The sequence below is a fragment of the Equus quagga genome, chromosome 4, assembly GCF_021613505.1.
Source record: "Equus quagga isolate Etosha38 chromosome 4, UCLA_HA_Equagga_1.0, whole genome shotgun sequence".
Classification (NCBI taxonomy): Eukaryota; Metazoa; Chordata; class Mammalia; order Perissodactyla; family Equidae; genus Equus; species Equus quagga.
This window is the reverse complement of record NC_060270.1, coordinates 55,756,564-55,779,081: the sequence shown is the minus strand read 5'-3', so window position 1 is coordinate 55,779,081 and position 22,518 is coordinate 55,756,564.

Sequence of the window (22,518 nt, the reverse complement as noted above, 5' to 3'; positions counted from 1 at the left end):
CAAAGATAAGGACAGGTTTTAGAATCCTTATATTTATAGAACACTAGACACTAAGCAGTGTAAGACTAAGCAAAACCCAGAGCATACTATTGTCATTCTTGTCTTATTTCTTTTTTTCTTCCAATTGAGTTTCTACTAGAAAGATAATACAGCATAGCAAAAAGTCCAATGCTACAAGTTCTCATATATATATATATATATATATATATATGCTAGATACATTGTATTCAGATCTATTGTACTGTTTCTTATTCATCTTTGTTTATCTCAACAGTGCCTAACCAAAAAGAAGGTGCTCCCCAATATTTGAAGAAACAAAGAACATAGGACTGACATATAGGGGTCAGTGTGGAGGAAGGAAAAGAAGCACAAGAAGAGGGTTACAGAAATTGAAAAGAGGGCAAGAGAGAAGTCTAACATTTGAAAGTCATTTAGTTCCCTGGTATCTGTCTGTTCAATGTGAAAACACAGAAGTGGATTAGATAATTTTCAAGTTCATTCTACTGCTAACTTTTTATAATCCCATGATCATAAATTTTCTAAAAAAATTAAAAATTCTTCCACTGAAGGGTAATTTTAAAATACTTATTTTTACATTTACAAGACTGTAGCATTTTGCAAGAACAGGCAAAAATTGAGGACCGTGAATAGCGCAGAGATTTTTTTCCCTTCTTAACACTTACAATTCATTTATGTCTGACTATACACTATTAATGTTTTTGTCAAAATCTTAGCAATTAGAGCTGTTTAGATTTTGGATGACCATCTTGACCAAGGCAAGTATTAAGAATAACTCTAATTTTGTAAAGTGTTATAGCAATGATTTGGTTGATTAGTATTTGTTTAAATATTACTATTTACCGTAACATCCAGGTTGAGGTCAGACATCCTAAAGAGATCAGACAGAAACTAGTCAGCAGCACATCATGTCAAAAGCTTAACATTTGCTTCATTTAAGCTAGAGAAAATTTCAAAAATCAATTTCAACTAACTATATTTAATTTATACATCTGTATTAAAAGATAAGCTAAATTGATTGTATTACATCATAAAATATACATCTCTTCAGAATAGTAGAAAGTTACTTGAATATATATTATATCTGATAATCTCACAAAAGCTCAAAATCAGGCTTCAGGATGCCTACGATAAGTGAAGGAACAAAAGTGATTGTAGCGATTCACACAAAAATAAAAACACTGACTGGATATACCTCAATTGCTAAAGTTTTAACTTTGAGAATCTATTAAAGAAAACTTCAACTGATACATGACACCTTATAAAAGTGTTTATAAAAAGGACTCAATTTCCAAGACCTATTTGCTAGTTAAAATGTTTATTTATGTAAAAAGTGCATTGGCAAAACATCATCTAAAATATGAAACAGTGAGAAGTTGGAATTGAAGGATACCAAATCCCCCAAATTATCCTTACCCCCTCTAGTTTTTGTTGTTTATTTTAAACAGAACCTACCTGGCGGCCATAACATAAGCTTATAATTTGGAAATTTCCTTCTGTTAGTTTATTAAAATGTGGGATTTGGGTGGAGGGGGAGGCATAGTGATGTCACTGGATAACTGAGATTAGATGAAAATGGTGTGGGATCAGAAGTACCTTTGAAGGTATAATGTTTGAAAATAACGACGAAAATTCTGTTAACAATTCCATTTTATAACACTTCCTTTCCCTTTTTTTTGCCTCCTCTTCCTTCACTCTTTTTTTCTGAGATGAAATCCCCGTGATAGTCTATGCAATAATCTGCCTCATAACTCGTCATGGATGCAATTGGAAGGCATCACATTCTTTAACTGATATCAGCTTCAGCCTCTTTCTGTTTCTTGTATGACTCAAGTCCTTGTCTGATCCGGTTACTTTTCTGTCTCGCATAAACTATACTTGAATTCTACCTCAGACCCCCGTTGACCGTAAGCTGTAGCAGTCTGTGTTATTTTAACTCCCCAAAGTTTATCAGCTCCTATTTAAAATGTATTTACTTTCACTTGCAGGCTGCTAAGCACTGTGGCAGAAAATCAAACCACTTTGCTGAGAGATTGCTTCAGAACTGAATGTGATCTTTTATACACTGACACCACCACTGCTCCACTCCCAGCCACCCCACCTTGTGGGCTGGTCATTCTTCCGGAGATCCTCTGTTGCACACTCCATTGCAGTGGTTAGTCATTTTTGCTTTAAAAGAACATATTCCTGAAACTTTTTAAAGCAGCGATAACGTGATCATCAACTGGGTGTTCATTATATATACAAAGATTAAATGCCTTTCACATATTTTTTAAATCTTTGACATTAAAACAAATTAATAAAGTAGACTGCTTCCTTCATTATTTACTTTTAGATGAGGAAATTGAGACCCAGAGAACCTACGTTACTTGGCTAAGTGTATATGCTTAGTAAGTCAGAGGGAGAGCAAATCTGTGTCTATCCAGCCTCTCTCTTTCTCATTCACTCATTGAATGTACCATATGCTGATTATGTGTTACCTGCCCCTGGATTAGGATTAAGTATCCAAGTGTCTAGAAAAGTGTGTTTCCTTGTCCTGCGGAGGTGACAGTTACTCAGAAGGGACTGACATTGGCCAAGTGATGACAGTTTTACTCAGGAGTACCAAGAAAAAGTGCACACTATGCAGATATGGAGTGGGATTAGGGACAGAAGCTTTATTAATAGTTATAAACACTTAAACTGAGATCTGAGAAATGAATAGGATTTAGCTGCACAAAGCATAATTATGGGAGACAGGAGGCATCAGATAATGCCTAAAAAATGACATTTTCAAAGTGAAACATGTTGAGCTTCATAAACTGAAACAACAATAGTTGCCTGGGGCACAGAGAAGCCGGAGAAAGGTTTATTTCTCTCTCCCTTTTCAAAGTCTCTTTAAATCGTTATTTATATACCTTGTGTTTATGGCATTTTAAAAGATAAATATATTTTCTTATAATATTTTAATGTTTATGGTAGGAGAATAAGAAAATAATATTTACTAAAAATAAAAATAAAACACATCTCTAAGTCTAACATCGAGAGATAAGCACTGTTGGCTCTTGGATGTTTCTCCTTTCAGACAGCCTCTCCGCACAGGAATATGTATATTTTTACAGGAAAAATATGCACATAACTAGCTGACTGCTCTGAAGGCTCTTCATTAATGTGATATCTGGAATTCTTTTTCATGTCTATAAATTTTCATCTGCAACATAATGCATGAACAGTGTAGTACTGATATGAGAACGGACAGACATTTGATTAAACAGAATAAATATTCGGAAATGGATGTTTCTATGCTACTATGGCTATTTAAACATCACCGTCTAAAGAAGAGGTAAGCTATTTAACAACTATTTTGAAACATTTATTAAGTATGTGGAAAAACCAGTTTTAATCCTTGACTCTTCTTTCTCTCACACCCCACAGATGCCCCTGCATACTCATCGCCTTGCCTTTGTCCCACATCATTATATTCATGTGAAGAAACTCCAAACTCCTGCCTACTGCAGGCCTATGTTCTGTTGCCAAATATCACTGGAAATAATACAGCCATGCTGCCTGGTCTCACTTTATATATGTTTTTAAATCACTAATACAGCCCTTAATGCTGCTGTCAAATCAAATTATATTTTCTGAAGCATTTCTTCTTTCATTCTCTAAGACGACTCTTCCGGACATAGTCCTTTCTCTTTAAACCTACTATACCTCCTGTTAATCTTTACTCTCAGATGATGAGCCCAATTCTTATTAAGCAAAGACAAAAACTGTAAGAATTTGAACACAATTTCCACAAGCTTCCCCTGTGATTATACATACCACCCTCTCTCCTCGATGTGTAGACCAGCATTCAGGGCTCATCCCTCTAATTGTGAAGTATCGCCCATCCACTCTTACTTTTTCAGGGATGTTGTTCCACCAATTCTCTCTGTACCTCTAAGCAGTATGACCGAAGCTTTTTAAATCTACTTGTGTACTGTTGAATCTCCAGAGCCCGGAAGGGCACTTGTCATGGAGTGGGTACAGTTAGTGAATGAAAGATAAAATGAAAAGAGAAAGATATGTCACTTTTCCTTGTCAAATCTCAGCGTTTAATGTATGATACTACCTAACCTGTCAAGGGTGGAATGGAATGATTACTCACTTCCATGGTGGATACACATCTGAAATTAAACATTTCTCAAAAGCAATCTGATAAAAAAAGTCATAAATTCGTAGAGTCAAAGCCTTAATATGACAAATTTACTGTTTTTAGCCTCTTGTAAGTAACAAGGCAAATATTAACATACAATAAAATCTTTGTTTATACAGTGTCAATTTGAGTGAAAAAGTGGAAAACAAAGAAAATTTAACAAATTATAAGGAGTTTACATGTTTAAAAAATTGTGTGTTATTGCAATGACACCCATAAAGCACTTCTATTTGCTTTGGAAATAAGATGCCATCCCAGAGGATTACGCCTGTAGTCCTCAGATGAGAGAACTGGCCTACAAGAGGTTTTGAGTATTCTTTATTATTAGTGGCCAAGTTCAATACCACTGACCACATCTCTCTCTGCAACATTACTGTCCCCTAAAGTCATGTCTGATCGAATGCTGCAAGAGTATCTGATTGATAATCTATGAGCCAGCCACCTATTGATGTGGGAGCCGGTCTCTTTGAGTGGGAATGAAAGAGTCATCAGCTAGTTTCTATAGAAGATATACAGGAACTAAGGCCTGCTGTTAAAATTGTTTGCTCAATGAAAAAAAAATGGTTTCTGTTTGTAATAATCATGCTACTTATTCATGGTCATATATTTGACTGAAAAATATCTCAAATGGAATTTAGCTTTTATATATATAAGGTAACAATACAAGCTGCCAGGAAAAAAATAATAAAAATGTAATTCACTTGCTTGTGAAATCAGAGCTGCAACATCTGCTTGCTTCACCTGCTGAGGAGATTACTCCAGCTTGTACTTTATGGTTAACAACACTGAACACTTTGAAACACACTTCTCTAGTCACCCAACCTGTAAATGAAATACATCAGCAATGCGATTATTGCACTGTGCTCTTTTCACAGGTATAAATCACATTTAAAAGAGTTGCAGTGCTGAGCAAGAAAAACTATAATTTGTGTTTTACTGTTAGTGCCTGAAACTTGACAATGTAAACCAGTGTTCTGAATTTGCAAATAGTTTTCATGGTTGTTATGATGAGTTGACCTCAGCACTAGGAAAGGAAATCAGACTAGAAAGCAATGATATTTTATGGAAACTCTCTCTTTCATAACTTGTTTCTTTCTCTTGTGTTTTGCATACCTTTAGTAGAATGGCCATATAATTTTCTATAGTACAAACTTTTTGGATTACATAGTAATTTTTTAATAAGCATTTTGTAAGACAGAAAAACAAAACCCACAATAGTAGTCAATTCTAAAAACACTCTCTAGAGAGAGTCATTATTAACAATTTAAGAAATATTTATGTATATACACTTACATATATATTTTTATATATCATTATATATATAATTATATATATATATATATATATATACAATTGTAGGTTTACTATATGCTCTGTGGAGAAAATCTTGAAAAGACAAAATATCTAGTATAAAAAGCAAATAACTTCCATACAGCCACCAAAAGTTGAGGATTTTAACATTTTGACAACTTTTTTCAATTGAAGGTTTCTTCTTTTCCTTAGAATTTTCCTGAATAATTACAGTCATGAACCACATAACAATGTTTCAGTCAATGACAGGTCGCCTATGTGATGGTGCTCCCATAATATTAGTACTATATAGACTAGGTGCGTAGGAGGCTGTACCATCTAGATTTGTGTAAGTGCACTCTATGATGTTTGCACAACAATGAACTCACTTAGACACCTTTCTCAGAACATATCCCTGTCATTAAGCAACATGGGACTGTATTTAGATTATAGGTTCATATTTTCTTTCACTTCTTCTGTCTCTTTGTTTCTCATTAACTTTGCCATATCCTTGCTTGACCTTTTCAAAATAAACAATATTGCTCTTATTTATCAAATTTCTTTTCACCTAATTTAATATTTTCTATTTATTAAAAAGTCATTTAGATTTGCATTATTATTATTTATTTATAGATTGAACTACCTAGCTCTTTGGTACTTCTAATAATAAAAGTATTTACAATTTTCATATTTGCAAGATATCAGCAGTTGTTTCTGTTGTGTTTGTTTGATTTTTCTTCTGGTATTTCCAACTCCCTAACACATTTAAACACACAGTGAGTTTCTAAATCAGCATCTAAAAGTGGAATTTTGTAGAATTAAAATAAATTACCTTGAAAAGCATTTCCTAGACTTGGGGTTAAGAATATGATTCTTATACCTAGCTGTACAGTAGAATTACCTGGTGGGGGAAAACTCTAACATATCAGATACTCAAGCTCCATCCTTAGATCCTTATTTAGTTGCTTTGTATAAAGCTGAAACATAGATTTTCTTCTGTTCTTGAAGTGGTTCTAACATACAATCAGAATTGAGACTATTCAATTCAGGGATGCAGACTGCAATCAGAATTTAGACAAAATGATTTGGGAAATTAAGACCTGAAAGTATAAACAGGTTGTTACTAAAAATTTTAATTTGCTTTCTGACCTATGATTTATTTAAATAATTGGTTTCTTAATTTTCAAATTATATTAATTTTACAAATTTAAAATCAGAATAAAAATATGGTTCACATTAATTATAGAGTACTCCAAAAATATACAAAAGCAGCCATTGTCCTTAGGCATGGGCATGAGCAACAATTTCTATTAAGTTCTTGTAACTCATTTTGCCAACTGTCTTTTATTTTCAGAATTTCACCAAATGTTATGCCAAATACAAAATACAGTCCTACCCCTCTTTTTCTTACCCCAATTTATCATAAATTAATCTCTTTGTTGGTCTAGAAATAATGAGGAAAAAAACCAGTGACCAACTGAAAAATCAGAACTCATTCAATAGAATAGCCATTCTTTATCCTGGCTGGGCATAAAATTCAATTTTTAACAACACAAAGAGCCTAGGACTATAGAATAAGAGATTCTGGGTCAGCAGGTCTAGGTTAAGGTCCTGCCATCTGGATGTCTTTTGAAAGGCCCAACAGTGATTTTGGCATGCATCCCAAGAGACGAGCCATAGAAGTTAAGGAATAAAAACACTGATTTATTATGACTAATTCAAATCATGTGCTTCTATTACAGTAAGTGAGCATTGGAGGAGAGGCCAACTACATTCTTTTCTTTTTATGAGGTGTGTAAAATCGCTCACTTTCAATTGACAAAACATGTGACTACATCATTTGCATATTTTGAATCTCACACTAGCTTTATATATTTTCCATTTACCAAAATTTGCCAAAGACCATGATACATTGGCAATTTGTCCTGATTTTCTAGTTATTAATAACTCTGTTGCTATTATTAAATTTACTCTTTTCGTTTTTTGGGACATTTTAGATATAAAGTATTGTAGTTGCAAATTGTATTTTCCACTGGTTATTCTCCATTTATTATCTTTAGTTGCAAGCTCATTTCTCAGCCATTTCTTTAGCCTTAAAAATGATTTTTTTGTGAACACCTAATACATAATGTAAATATTAACAGACCAAAAGGGACAAATAGACAGCAATGCAATAATAGTAGGAGAATTTAAAGCCCCACTTTCATAAATACATAGATCATCCAGACATAAATTCAAGAAGAAAACATTAGCCTTAAATGACATATTAGACCAGATGTACTTAACAGACATTTAAAGAACATTCTATCCAAAAGCCGCAGAATACATTCTTCTGAAGTGCACATGGAACATTCTCCAGGATAGGTCCTATGTTAGACCACAAACAAGTCTTAATAAATTTAAGAAGATTGAAATCTTATCAAGCATCTTTTCCAAGCACAATGGTATGAAACTAGAAATCCATTACAAGAAGAAAAGTGATATATTCACAAATATGTGGAGATTTAATAACATGCTACTGAACAACTGATAGGTCAAGAAGAAATCAAAAGAAAAAATATTTAAAAACTCTTGGCACAAATGAAAATAAAAATACTACATGCCAAAACTTATAGGATGCAATAAAAGCAGTTCTAAAAGGAAGATTCATAGTGATAAATGTCTAAATCAAGAAACAAGAAAGATCTTAACCTAACTTTAACCTTAAGGAACTATAAAAAGGAGAAAACATGAAGCCCAAACTTTGTAGAAGGAAGAAAATAACAAAGATCAGAGTGGAAATATGAAATAGAAGATAAAGAAACAATGGGAAAAAAACCCATGAAATTAAGAGCTGATTTTATGAAAAGATAAAAAGAAAAATGACAACCTTTTAGCTAGATTCACCAAGAGAAAAACAGACAGGACTAAAATCAAATAAAAAAGAAGATATTAAGTGATACCACAGAAATCAAAAAGATCATAAGGAACTACTATGAACAATTATTTATATGCCAACAAATTGGAAAACCTAGAAGAAATAGATAAATTCCCAGAAACATACCACCTAACAAGACTTCACTGTGAAGAAATAGAAAATATGAACAGACCAATTACTAGGAAGTAAATTGAATTAATATTCAAAATTCTCCCAACAAACAAAAGCCCAAGACCAGACAACTGCACTTTTGAATGCTACCAAACATTTGAAGAATTAATGTCAATCCTTCTTGAACTCTTCCAAAAAATAGAAGATGAGGGACTACATTCAAGCTCATTTTATAAGGCCAGCCCTACCCTGATCCCCAAATCAGAAAAGGACACCACAGGCAAAGAAAAATAAAGGCCAATATCCTGATGAATATAGATGCAAAAATCTTCAACCAAATATTACCAAAACAAAGTCAACAATACATTAAAAGGATCATACACCATTATCAAATGGAATTTACTCCAAGGATGCAAAGATTGTCCAATATCGGAAAATCAATCAATGTACTGTACACCACATCAACAAAATGAAGGATAAAAATCATGTGATGATCTCAATAGATGCATAAAACGCATTTGACAAAACTCAACATCCATTCATGTAAAAACTCAACAAAGTGGGCACAAAGGAAACATCCCTCAATGTAATAAAGGCCATATATGAGAAGTCTACAGTTAACATAATACACAATGGTGAAAAGCAAAGGTTTTCCTTGAAGATCAGGAATAAGACGAGGATGCCAACACTTGCCACTTTTATTCAACATAGTATTGGAAGTCCCATCCAGAGCAATTAGGTAAGAAAAAGAAATAAAAATCTTCAAAATCAGAAAGGAAGAAGTAAAACTGTTAGTATTTGCAGATGACATGACATTATATGTAGAAAACCCTAAAGACTCCACCAAAAAATGTTAGAACTAATAAATGAATTTGGTAAAGTTTGAGGATACAAAATCAATATACAAAAATCTGTTGCATGTATATACACTAATAACAAACTATCAGAAAAAGAGATTAAGAAAACAATCCCACTTACAATCGCATCAAAAGTAATTTAAAAACTAGGAATAAATTTAACCAAGATGGTGGAAAACCAGTACATGAAAACCGTAAGACATTGATGAAAGAAACTGAAGAAGACACAAATATGTGGAAAGATATTCTGTGCTCATGTGTTAGAAGAATTAATATTGTTAATATTGTTAGAATGTCCATACTACTCAAAACAATCTTTACATTCAATGCAATCCCTACCAAAATTCCAATGGCATTTTTCACAGAAATGGAACAAACAATCCTAAAATTTGTATGGAACCACAAAAGACCCTGAGTAGCAAAGCAATCTTGAAAAAGAAGAACAAAGCTGGAGGTATCATGCTTCCTGTTTTCAAATATTATTATAAAGCTGTAATCATCAAAACAGTATGGTATGGGCATAAAAACGGACACATAGATCAATGGAACAGAATAGAGAGTCCTCATATGTTTATACATTAGAAGTAAATATATGCATATGTGATCAACTACTTTATCACAAAGGAGTCAAGAATATACAATGAGGAAAGCACAGTCTCTTCAATAAATGGTGCTGGGAAAATTGCATGCAAAAGAATGAAACTGGACTACTATTTCACACCATACACAAATATTAACTCAAAATAGATCAAAGACCTGAATATAAGATCTGAAACCATAAAACTCCTAGACAAAAAACAAAGGCAGTAAGCTCTATGACATCAATCTTGACAATGATTTTTTGATTTAACACCAAAAGCAGAGACAATAGAAGCTAAAATAAACAAGTGAGACTATATCAAGCTAAAAAGCTTCTGCAAAGCAAAAAAAGCCATCAGTAAAATAAAAAGGTAATCTACCAAATGGGAAAAAATATTTTGCAAATTTTGTATCTCATAGGGTTAATATCCAAAATATGTTGGAAAAAACTCATACAATTGAATAGCAAAGAGCAATCCAATTAAACAATGGACAGAGAACCTGAATAGACATTTTTCTAAAGACGACATATAGATGCCCAAAAGGAACGTGAAAAGCTGCTCAACATCACTAATCATCAGGGAAATGCAAATCAAAACCACAATGGAATACCACCTCACACCTGTCAAAATCTCTATTATCAAAAAGACATTTCAAGTGTTGGCAAAGATGTGGAGAAAAAGGAATGCTTGTGTGCTGTTGGAAGGAATGCAAATTGGTGCAGCCACCATGGAAAACAGTATGGAGGTTCTCAAAAAATTAAAAATAGAACTAACATATAATCCAGCTATTCCACCTCTGAGCATTTATCCCAAAGAAATAAAGACACTAACCTGAAAAGATATCTGCACTCCCATGTTCGTTGTGGCATTATGTACAATAGTCAAGACATGGAAGCAACCTATGTATCTGTCAATGGATGAGTAGATAAAGAAAATGTGCTATATATACACAATGGAATACAACTCAGCCATAAAAATGAATGAAATCTTGCCATTTGAGACAACACGAATGGACCACAAGGGCATTATGGTAACTGAAAGTCAGACAGAGAAAGGCAAATGCTGTATGACTCCTCTTATTTGTGTAATCTAAAAAACAAAAACAAAAAATAACTCATAGATAGAGAGAATGATTGCTGATTGTGGTGGTTCCAGAAGAATGGGTGAGTTGGTGACTGAAATAGGTGAAGGTGTTCAAAAGGTATAAATTTCCAGTTACAAGACAAATAAGCCACGAAGATGTAATGGATATTACATGGTGACTATAGTTAAAATACTGTATTGTATATTTGAAAGTTGCTAAGAGAGTAAATCTTAAAAGTTCTCATCACAAGAAAAAATATTTGTAACTATTTGTGGCGATGGATATTATTATATTCATTGTGGTGATGATTTCACAATACAGTAGTTCCCTCTTATCTGTGGTTTTGCTTTCCATGGTATCAGTTACCCATGGTCACCCACGGTCTGAAAATGTTAAATAGAGAATTGCAGAAATAAACAATCCATAAGTTTTGAATTGCATTCGATTTTGAGTAGCATGATGAAATCTTGTGCTGTCCTGCTCCCTCCTGCCCACGAGACGGATCATTCATTTGTCAAGCGTATACATGCTGGACACACTGCCTTCCCCTTAGTCACTTACTAGCCCTCTCAGTTATCAGATCAACTGTCATGGTATCACTGTGCTTGTGTTCAAGTAACCCTTATTTTACTTAATAATGGCCCCAAAATTCAAGAGTAGCGATGGCGGCAATTCAGACATGCTAAACAGGAGTTATAAACTGCTTTCTTTAAGTGAAAAGATGAAACTTCTCAACTTAATAAGGAAAATAAAAAAATGTTTGCTGAGATTGCTAAGATCTATGATGAGAATGACTCTGCTATCTATGAAATTGTGAAAAAGAAAAAAAATTCATTCTAGTTTGCTGTCACACTTCAAACTGCAAAAGTTATCACCATAGTGCATGAAAAGTTCTTAGTATAGGAAGACATGGTATATATAGGGTTTGGTACTATCCACAGTTTCAGGCATCCACTGGGGGTCTTTGAATGGCTCCCCTGCAGATAAGAGGGACCTACTATTTATACAAGTATTAAACCATTATGTTGTACACCTGAAATTAACATAATGTTATATGTAAATGATATCTCAATAAAAATTTAAAAAATGATTTTTTGCTGTCAATTTTGAAGCTATATTTATAGATATACAAAATATGTTTTGAAAGTCCTATCAAAATTATATAGTAAGAGGTTTCAATTCAAGATGGCAATGTAGGAAGAACTTGAACTCACCTCCATGCACAGGCACATTGAATCTGCAGCTACATATGGAACAATTTTCTCTGGAAAAAACCTGAGTGCTGGCTCAGTGACAACTACACATCAGACGAACAAAAAGAAAACCACATGGAAGTGGGTAGCAGAGGCTGGGACAGAGTCTCACCATAAACCCCACCCCTGGTGTAGCAACCCACAATCAAGAAGGAACTCAAAGCTTGGAGATTCTCCCTGAGTAGCAAAGAGTTTGAACCTCACATCAAGAAGCCCAAGTTTTAAGACCTGCACCTGAGAGACAAGCCACAACAACATATAGCTTTGAAAACCAAAGGGGCACACATCCACAAGACCCACACGACTGTAGCAATCCGAAGAATGGTTCTTAAAGAGCTCACATGCTCAAACTCATCAGCTGCAGGGCCCAGTTCAAAGGTTGCCAATCAGGCTCAGACTTTAAGTGAGAAACTCATTTACTTATATTAAAGCATTGGCCTGAGGGACAGGCACCTAATTTAACACACACATCTAGGAGATTGCTGGAACACTCTCTGAGGACAGAGACTATTGATTGACACCTTCATGCTCTTTGTCTGCCTTGCTCTAGCCAGTAGTAACCATCTCTTTTTTTCTTTAAATTCTTTATCTTTTTCCAGTGGGTGCCATCTTCATGCTCTCCCTCTGCCTCACTACAGCCACAGGCATCATCATTACACTCTCCCCTTGCCACACTCAAGAGCACTAGTATCTCCTAGAAGGAAGCTTTTACACATGTCTAATGCCCTAAGATTTTCAGCTACCTCCCAGGATATCTCCCCTTGATTGCCTGGCTCTGGTGGCCAGGGGAGCTTTTGTTCCTGGGGTCTATGAGACTGTAAGAATCAGAGACAATTGCTAGTAGACCATCAACCCCAGGGCACTGTGCAGACAGCTGACTGAAACACACACCACTCCTTCTATGAAAGAGGCCTATTTGCTTGTCAAGAAGTTTTGGCCAGAGAGACAGGCTTCAGGTTTGGCACACACTTAGGAGCCTACTGAGTTACTCTCATGGAATGTAGGCTGGTGGGTGCCATTATTGCATTCTCCCTTTACCTCACTACAACTTACCAGCATCATCCAGAAAAAAGCTTGTACACTCATCTGGAGCCCCAATTTTTGTGACTGCTTCCTAGGGGATAACTTCAGATCACTTGGCTGTGGTGGCCAGCAAGGCTTAGCTTGTGGTCTCAAAAGACTGCATATTCTGTGGAAGCCAGACCCTTAGGCAGCAGCTTTTAATCAGCCTAAAACTAGGTGCTGACAGAGGTCCTCTCCTTTGGGACACCAACAGGTTTTGGCACATCCTCAACTACTGTGAGCTTTTAAAAATATAACAAGTTGCTATGAAAATCAAAAAGATTTGAGAAGCAACCAAGAGCTAGGGTAGAGTTGAACAACAAGCTTAATCTCCTATACAAGGCCACTCTTTCAAGACTCAGAGATGTGATAGTTTCATATAATGCATAGAAACTAACACAGAGAGCCACACAAAATAAAGAAACAAAGGAATATGTTCCAAAGAAAAGAATAAGATAAAAACCTCAGAAATAAACACTAATAAAATGATGATAACTAATTTCTCTGATAAAAAGTTCAAAGTATTGGTAATAAAGATGCTCACCAAACTCAGGAGAAGAATGTATGAACACAGTGAGAACTTCCAAAAAGAGATAAAAAATATAAGAAAGTACCAAACAGAAGTCACAGAGCTGAAGAATACCATAATTGAACTGAAAAATACACCACAGGGGTTCAACAGCAGAACAGGTGAAGCAGAAGACAGGATCAGTGAGGTCAAAGACAAAGCAGTGGAACCACCCATTCAGACCAGCAAAAAGAATTTAAAAAACTAAAAATAGCTTAAGAGACTTATGGGACAACATCAAGCAGACTAACATTTGTATTATAGGGGTCCCAGAAGGAGAAGAGAAACAGAAAGTGACAGAAAAAGTATTTGAAAAAATAATGGCTGAAAAATCCTCTAAGCTGGAGAAATAAACAGACATCCAGATCCAAGAAGGAAGACCAGAGAGTTCCAAATAAGATGACCCCAAAGAGACCTGCACCAAGATATATTATAATTAAAATGTCAAAAGTTAAAGATAAGGAGAGAATCTTAAAAGCAGCAAGAAAAAATAACTTGTTATGTACAAGGGAACCCCCATAATACTATCAGCTGATTTTTCAGCAGAAATTGTAGAGGCTAGAAGGGAGTGGTATGATATTATAAGTGCTGAAAGAAAAAAACCTGCCAAACAAGGAAACTCTACTTGACAGTTATCGTTCAGAATTGAAGGAGAGATAAAGAGTTTTCCAGAAAAGCAAAAGCTAAAAGGAGTTCATCATCACTAAACCAGACTTACAAGAAATGTTAAAGGGAGCTCTTTAAGATGAAAGAAAAGGGAAATAATTAGTAAAGAAAACATGTGAAATAACAAACCTCTCTAGAAAGATAAATATATAGCAAAAATAGTGGATTAATCACTTATAAAACTAGTTTTAACTTTTAAAGGCAAAAAGTAGTAAAAATAACAATAGCTACAATATTTAGGTAAGGGATACTAACTAACAAAATGTAAATATGTGGCATCAAAGACATAATGGGGGGAAATAAAAGTGTAGCACTTTAGAATGTGATCAAGCAAGCTGTCATTGACTGAAAATAGACTGTTATAGATATAAGTTGGTCTGTGTAAGACTTAGGTAACCAGAAAGCAAAACTCTATAGTAGATACACAAAGAGAAAGGAATCTAAGTATACCATTAAAGAAAGTCATCAAACTTCCAAAAAAAGAGAACAAAAGATGAAGAAAGGAAAAGGGGCAACTACAAAAATAGCAAGAAGTTTGTTAAAATGCTAATAATTACATACTGTCAACACTACTTTAAATGTAAATGGACTAAATTCTCCAATCAAAAGACATAGAGCAGCTAAATAGACTTAAAAAAAATCCATCTATATGCTGCCTACAAGAGACTCAATTCAGAGGTGAGGACATAAACAGACTGAAAGTGAAAAAATATATTCCATGCAAATGGAAACCAAAAGAAAGATGAGGAGTTATAATTATATCAGACAAAATAGACCTTTAAACAAAGACTATAATAAGAGACAAAGAAGAGCATTACATAATGATAAAGGAGTCAATCCAAGAAGAGGATATAAATTTGCGAATATCCATGCACCCGATATAGGAGCACCTGAACACAGGAAGCAAATACTGCCAGACTTAAAGGGAGAGACAGACAGCCGCAGAATAACAGCAGGGGACTTGAACATCCTACTTAAACCAATGGATAGATCATCTAGACAGAAAATCGACAAAGAAACATCAGCTTTAAAAGACACATTACAATAAATGGACTTAACTTATACAGAACATTCCAACCAAAAGAAACAGAACACATAATCTTCTCAAGTGTACATGACACATTCTCCAGGATAAATCATATGTTAGGACACAGAACAAGTCTTAATAAATTTAAGAAGATTGAAATCATATCAAGTCTCTTTTCCAAACACAATGGTATGAAACTAGAAATCAGTAAGAAAAAGAAAATAAAAATTTACAAATATGTAGAGATTAAACAACATGCTATTGAACAATCAACAGATTAAAGAAGAAATTAAAGGAGAAATAAAGAAATATATTGAGGTAAACAAAAATGGAAATTAAAAATAAAACAAAATAAAAGAGATGCAGCAAAAGTAGTTCTAAGATGGGAGCTCTTAGTGATAAATGCCTACCTTAAGAAACAAGAAAAATTTCAAATAAACAACCTAACTTTACATGTCAAGGAACTAGAAAAAGAAGAACAACAAAGCCCAAAGTTAGTGGAAGGAAGGATATAACAAAGATCAGACAGAAATAGAGACAAAAATGACAATAGAAAAGATCAAGGAAACTAAGAGCTGATTCTTTGAAAAGACAAACAAAACTGCTAAATCTTTAGCTAAACTCACCAGGAAAAAAGAGGAAGGACTCAAACAAATAAAATAAAATAGAAGTGAGATATTACAACTGATACCACAGAAATACAAAGGGATCACAAGGGACTACTGTGAACAGTTATATTCTAGCAAATTAGACAACCTGCAAGAAATGAATACATTTCTAGAAACATACAAAATATTAAGACTGAATCATGAAGAAATAGAAAATCTGAAAAGGCCAATTACTACCAAGGAAGTTGAATCAATAATCAAAAGCCTCCCAGCAAACAAAAGTCCAGGACCACAATGTTTTACTGCTGAATTTCATCAAACATTCAAAGAATTGATACCAATCTTTATCAAACTCTTTCAAAAAATAGAATAAGAGGAAATACTTTCAAATTCATTTTACAAGGCCAGCAATACCTTGATATCCAAAATAGATGAGGACATCACAAGAAAAGAAAATTACAGGCCAATATTACTGATGGAACATAGATGCAAAAATCTTCAACAAAATACTAGCAAATCAAACACGACAATACATTAAAAGGATCATACACCATGATCAAGAGGGATTTATTCTGGGGATGCAAGGATTGTTCAGGCTCTGTAAATCAAGCAATGTGATATGCCACATTAACAAAATGAAGGATAAAATTCATATGATTGCCTTAAAAGATGCAGAAAAATCACTGCCAAATTTAACATCCCTTCATGATAAAACCCTCAACAAAGTAGTTATAGAGGAAACTTCCCTCAACATAGTAAAAGCCATATTTGACAAGCTCACAGCTAACATCATACTCAATGATGAAAAGCAAAAATTTTTCCTCTGAGACAATGAACAAGACAGGATGCCTATTCTCACCACTTTTATTCAACATAGCACTGGAAGTGCTAAACAGAGTAATTAGGCAAGAAAAAAAATAAATGTCTTCCAAATCAGAAAAGAAGTAAAACTGTCACTATTCACAGATAACCTGATTTTATGTATAAAAGACCCTAAAGACTCCACCAAAAACTGTTAGAAATAATAACAAATTTGGTAAAATTGCAGGATACAAAATCAATATATAAAATCTGTTACATTTCAATACACTAATAAACTATCAGAAAAAGAAATTAAGAAAACAATCTCATTTAAAATTTGATCAAAAAGAATAAGATACCCACGAATAAATGTAACCAAAGAGGTGAATTATCTTTTACACTGAAAACTACAGACATTAATGAAAGAAATTAAGAAGCCATAAATATATGGAAAGACATTCCATGCTCATCGATTGGAATAATTAATACTGTTAAAATGTCTATACTACCCAAAGCTATCTACAGATTCAGTGCAATCCCTATCAAAATTCCAATGGCATTTTAAACAGAAATAGAGTAAATAATCCTAAAATTTGTACAGAAACACAAAACACCCTGAATAGCCAAAGCAATCTTGGGAAAGAAAAATAAAGCTGGAAGCATCATGCTTTCAGATTTCAAAGTATACTACAGAGCTGCAGTAATCAAAATAGTATGATACTGGCATAATAACAGACACATACATCAATGGAACAGAATACAGACCCCAGAAATAAACCTATGCATATATGATCAAGTAATTTATGACAAAAGAGCCAAGAATATACAATGGGAAAAGGAGAGTCTCTTCAATAAATGCTGCAGGGAAAACTGAATAGAAAGAATGAAACTGGACCATCAGCTTACACTATATACAAAAATTAACTCAAAATGGATTACAGACTGGAAGGTAAGACCTGAAACCAAACAACTGAAAAGAAAACATAGGCTGTAAGCTCCTTGACATGGATCTTGGTGATGAATTTTTGAATCTGACATCAAAAGCAAAAGCAGCAATAACAAAGATAAACAAGTGGGACTATATTGAACTAAAAAGCTGCTGTAAAGCCAAGGAAACCATCAACAAAATGAAAGGGTAACCAATAAAATGGGAGAAAATATTTGCAAATCATATATCTGATAAGGGGTTAATATCCAAAATATATGAAAACATAACTCAAGAGCAAAAACAAAAGCAATCCTATTAAAAAGTGGGAAGAGTAGGGGCTGGCCGGTGGTGCAACAGTTAAGTTTGCATGGTCCACTTCGGAGGCCCAGGGGCTGCTGGTTTGGATCCCCAGTGCAGACCTATGCACCGCTTCTCAAGCCATGCTATAAAGTAAACAAAGATGGGCACAGATGTCAGCTCAGGGCCAATCTTCCTCAGCAAAAAGAGGATTGGCAGCAGATGTTAGGTCGGGGCTAATCTTCCTTAAGAAAAAAAAATGTTCAGTGAATGTAGTGCTTATCAAGGCCATGAATTGACAATTGTGAAGATTGAAGTGTTCATTCTTTTTCTTTCTTTCTTTTTTTGTTGGTGAGGAAGATTGGCTCTGAGCTAACATGCATTGTCAATCTTCCTCTGTTTTGTATGTGAGATGCTGCCACAGCATGGTTTGATAAGTAGTGTATAGATCTGAATCTGCAAAACCTGGGCCACTGAAGCATAGCACATGAACTTGACCACTATGCTACTGGGCCGACTCTGAAGGGTTCATTCTTTTGTCAGGATTATAAGACAGTTGGAAAGAATGAACCATTCAGCTCTCTTACTGTCCTTCATCCCATTCTATGAGATACAGAATACAGACAAAAATCAGAGTTTTATTCTGCGCTTACTAATTCTTTCAATCTTTTAATCAAATATGACATCTCATTCTTGACTTAAATCTCACAAAACTCCCAACTATTCCATGAATATTTATTACTATATCATGAATTTAAATACTATAATAGCAAAGTTAAATATACTCTCCTATCTAGGAAAGCATCATATACTACTACTATTTTCCCAAAATATCTTAAACATGGGAAAGTTTAACACATGGGTCCATGAGAACTATTTAGTTAACCAATATGTGAACAAATGGGTGAGTCATAAATGAACATATATCCACACGTTCATAAATAGGTATGTTTTTATGCACATATATAGAAAAACAAACAAAAGCAAAATAAATATGGGGCTGGGACTGATCCACTGTCAGAATACACACTACACTGTAGTAATACATTATCCCAAGATATGGGAACTTGTTTGAGAGTCTTTAATTTCAGTTTTCTCTACCATGGCCCATCAGCGGATGTCAAGTGAGAATTAATGAAAGAAAAGCTGTTTTACTTGATATCATGTGATATAGTCAAAATTGATGGCTTATAATTAATGGCTCAGGCTCTTTAAATAAAGATAAAGTAGTTTATGAAGTACCAGAAGCAGTAAGAAATATGTTATAAAAATTTTTCATTTTATTTTGTCAAGCACTATCTATAAAAGGTCTGAGAGTTGATACTATTTACAAACTAGCAAGTTGGCCTTACTTAGAACGCTGGCAGAAGACAAGCAGAAGACTCACTGATGGTCAGAAACAAAGGATTTCATTACTTATGGCAATAGCAGTAGCTAAAGGAGAAGTGAGAAACAAGGAAAATGAAATTGGAATGGAAGAAAAGTCGCAAAATAAGGTGGTATTAAGTTGATCACACTTGTGGGTAACTGGGCCTTAATACTTCTGGAATCTTTACAGAAGAATAAAGAATGCCTTTTAGAATTGTATCTCTGATTAAGTGTTATCACCAAGATGGCAACGTAGTTTGTTCCTGAGTTCACTTTCTCTCGCAAGAATAACAGCTAACAACTAATCATGAACAAGACACCACTGAGAAAATCCTGGAACATGGGGCCAAGGCTGAAGCACCTCCCAGCACCACAGAGACAGAGGTAGTCCCCATTATAAGGATAAGAGGAGCAGCTACATGCTGCCCACATTGCCCCTCCCCCAGGTGCTGTACTGCACTGAGGATTCCCCTGAGCCCACAGTTCCTCCAGTGAGACAAATGATAAATAAATGACAAACAATAGGATATTTGAGTATATGAGGAAACCGTTTGGTGTAAAACTAATTTGGCCTGAATTTGTTTTCCCAAAAGTGCCTGACGTGGCCATTAAGCATGCATTATATATCTTTCTTAAGTATTTACTGTGTCCCAAAGGCAAGAACAATGCCCTTAAAGATAAGGATGAGGCATTTCCTTAAGGATAAGCATCTCTCCCCAAGCTAGGGATTGATTGCTGACCTGCTGTGTTCGTGGCATTGCTGTGCTGGCAAAGCAATCTCGCCTCTATTATAAAAGGGACATTCCAATCACATGTGAAACATGATCTTTGATGGTATATAACCACTCTGCATACCCCCAGTTTTTTGGAGTGCTCCATTCCTTTGTCAAAGGACTTTCCTGGGCTATATAGTACTTATATCTGGCTTATAATAAACTCACCCCAATTTTGATTTATAGATTGGTTATGGATTATTTGCAACAACACAAGAAAGCTCAGGGTGGACACTCTGTTACCTCAGCATTGTTGGCTGTTTCTTGGGGGTCCTCACTCTGGTCTTGTCTCACAGGGATCATGGGGAAATCTGCAGGACTTCACCACTGGGAACCAGATTGTGAAGGAGAAGTGGGGAGAGACTTGAAACAACCAGTGCTCAGATCTTGGCAGACTGGGCTCCTACTTGCAGTAGCCAAGTAAAAATCCCAACCAACAGTTTTGCTCATCTGCAGAACCAAGACTGTGGTACAGTCTGACCAGGGAACTTGGCGGGGCACAGGTCTACCTGTTTTGGGACCTCAAATGAAGAGCCTTGCTGATGCTGGAGTCTGGTCTGCCCACACACACACTCTCCCAAACCTCCTCCTCCCTCCAGGCAGGGAAGCTGAGTCATAGCCCTGTCCACTACTGAATGTCGATCCCCACCCTGACTGACCAGAAGGTCTGATTGTAACACCTGGGAGGCTGCTTGGTGCCTGATCTCTTGCTCCACCTAAGCATCAGCACTCAAGCAGAGAACCTGACCAGTAGGACTGCCCATCTGTAGAAACAAGCTGGTGACCCTACCTGGCAGATTTGCAGCACAGGTCTGCCTGATTAGCTCCCAAAACAAAAGTCTTGTCAGCCTGGGGTCTGCTCTGCAAATACCACCCCCAGGCAGGAAAGCTGATCCGTAGTCCTGCCCACTGCTGAATACATCCTTTGGCTATGCTAACCAGGAAACCTAACTAGAACTCCTGGGAATCTCAGTAGTCCCTCCCACAGCCTCACATCCCACATCACACATCCCACAATTACAGCAACACTTGGATGGAGAACGCAACCAGTAGCCCTAGCCATCTGGAGAGCTGGATGGTGGCCTGTCAGGCCAGGAAACTTGGTGCATAGTTCTGCCTAATTTGATCCCTGACCAAGAGCCTTGTCAGCCTTGAGGCCTGTATGGGGCCCCACCTGGCCAGGGAAATGAATTTGTGGCCCCACCCACTGCTGAATACAGCTTTCAGCCTACTTGATCAGGAGACCTAACCAGAGCACACAAGAAGTTGCATAACCTATCCTACAGCCCTGCTTACAATGGGACTTAAAGAGCACAGCCTGTGGCCTTTCCTGTCTGTAAAGCAAAAGCAATGGCCCTGTCTGGCCAGAAATTCAGTGCAGGGTCTAACCTGATTCAGGTCCTCAGACAAGGAGCTATGCAGGCCTTGGGGCCTGTTCCACTGCATTATCAAGCAGGAAAAATAATTTATAGCCTTGCCTACTGCTGAGTATACAGAGCCAATCTGATCATCTAGGAAGCCTAACCAGAGATTGCAGGCAACAACAAAACCCATCCTACAGCCTTGCATGGGCAGGGCATTAAGCCAGCACTCCTATCCAACTGTTCTCATCCAGCAGCACACCATCCCCAACCTCAGAGATCAGGCAGTGGCCTCATCCAAAAATAGCAAGCTCCATCTGCCCAAGGATGTTACCAGCTGAGACATCCAGAAGAATAAGATGAGTGAACTGGAAAAAACTATCCCTGCCAGAGTGAACCTTTAAAGTCTGGAAAAGAAAATTGCTTACTTAAATATTCAGATACCAATGTAAAGAATCAAGGATCACAAAAATAAGGTAAATATGACACCACAAAAGGACAATAATAAATCTCCAATAACTGATTCTAAAAAAATGGAGCTCTATGAACTGTCAGACAAAGAATTCAGAATAATTCTATTAAAATAGTGAACTATAAGAACACACAGATAGACAACCAAACTAAATTAGGAAAAAATGCATGCACAACACAAAAAGTTTAACAAAGAAATAGAAACCATAAAAAAGCCAAAATCCTAGAGTTGAAGAACACAATGACTGAACTGAAGATTCAATAGAGAACTTCAACAACAGACTCAACCATGCAGAAGAA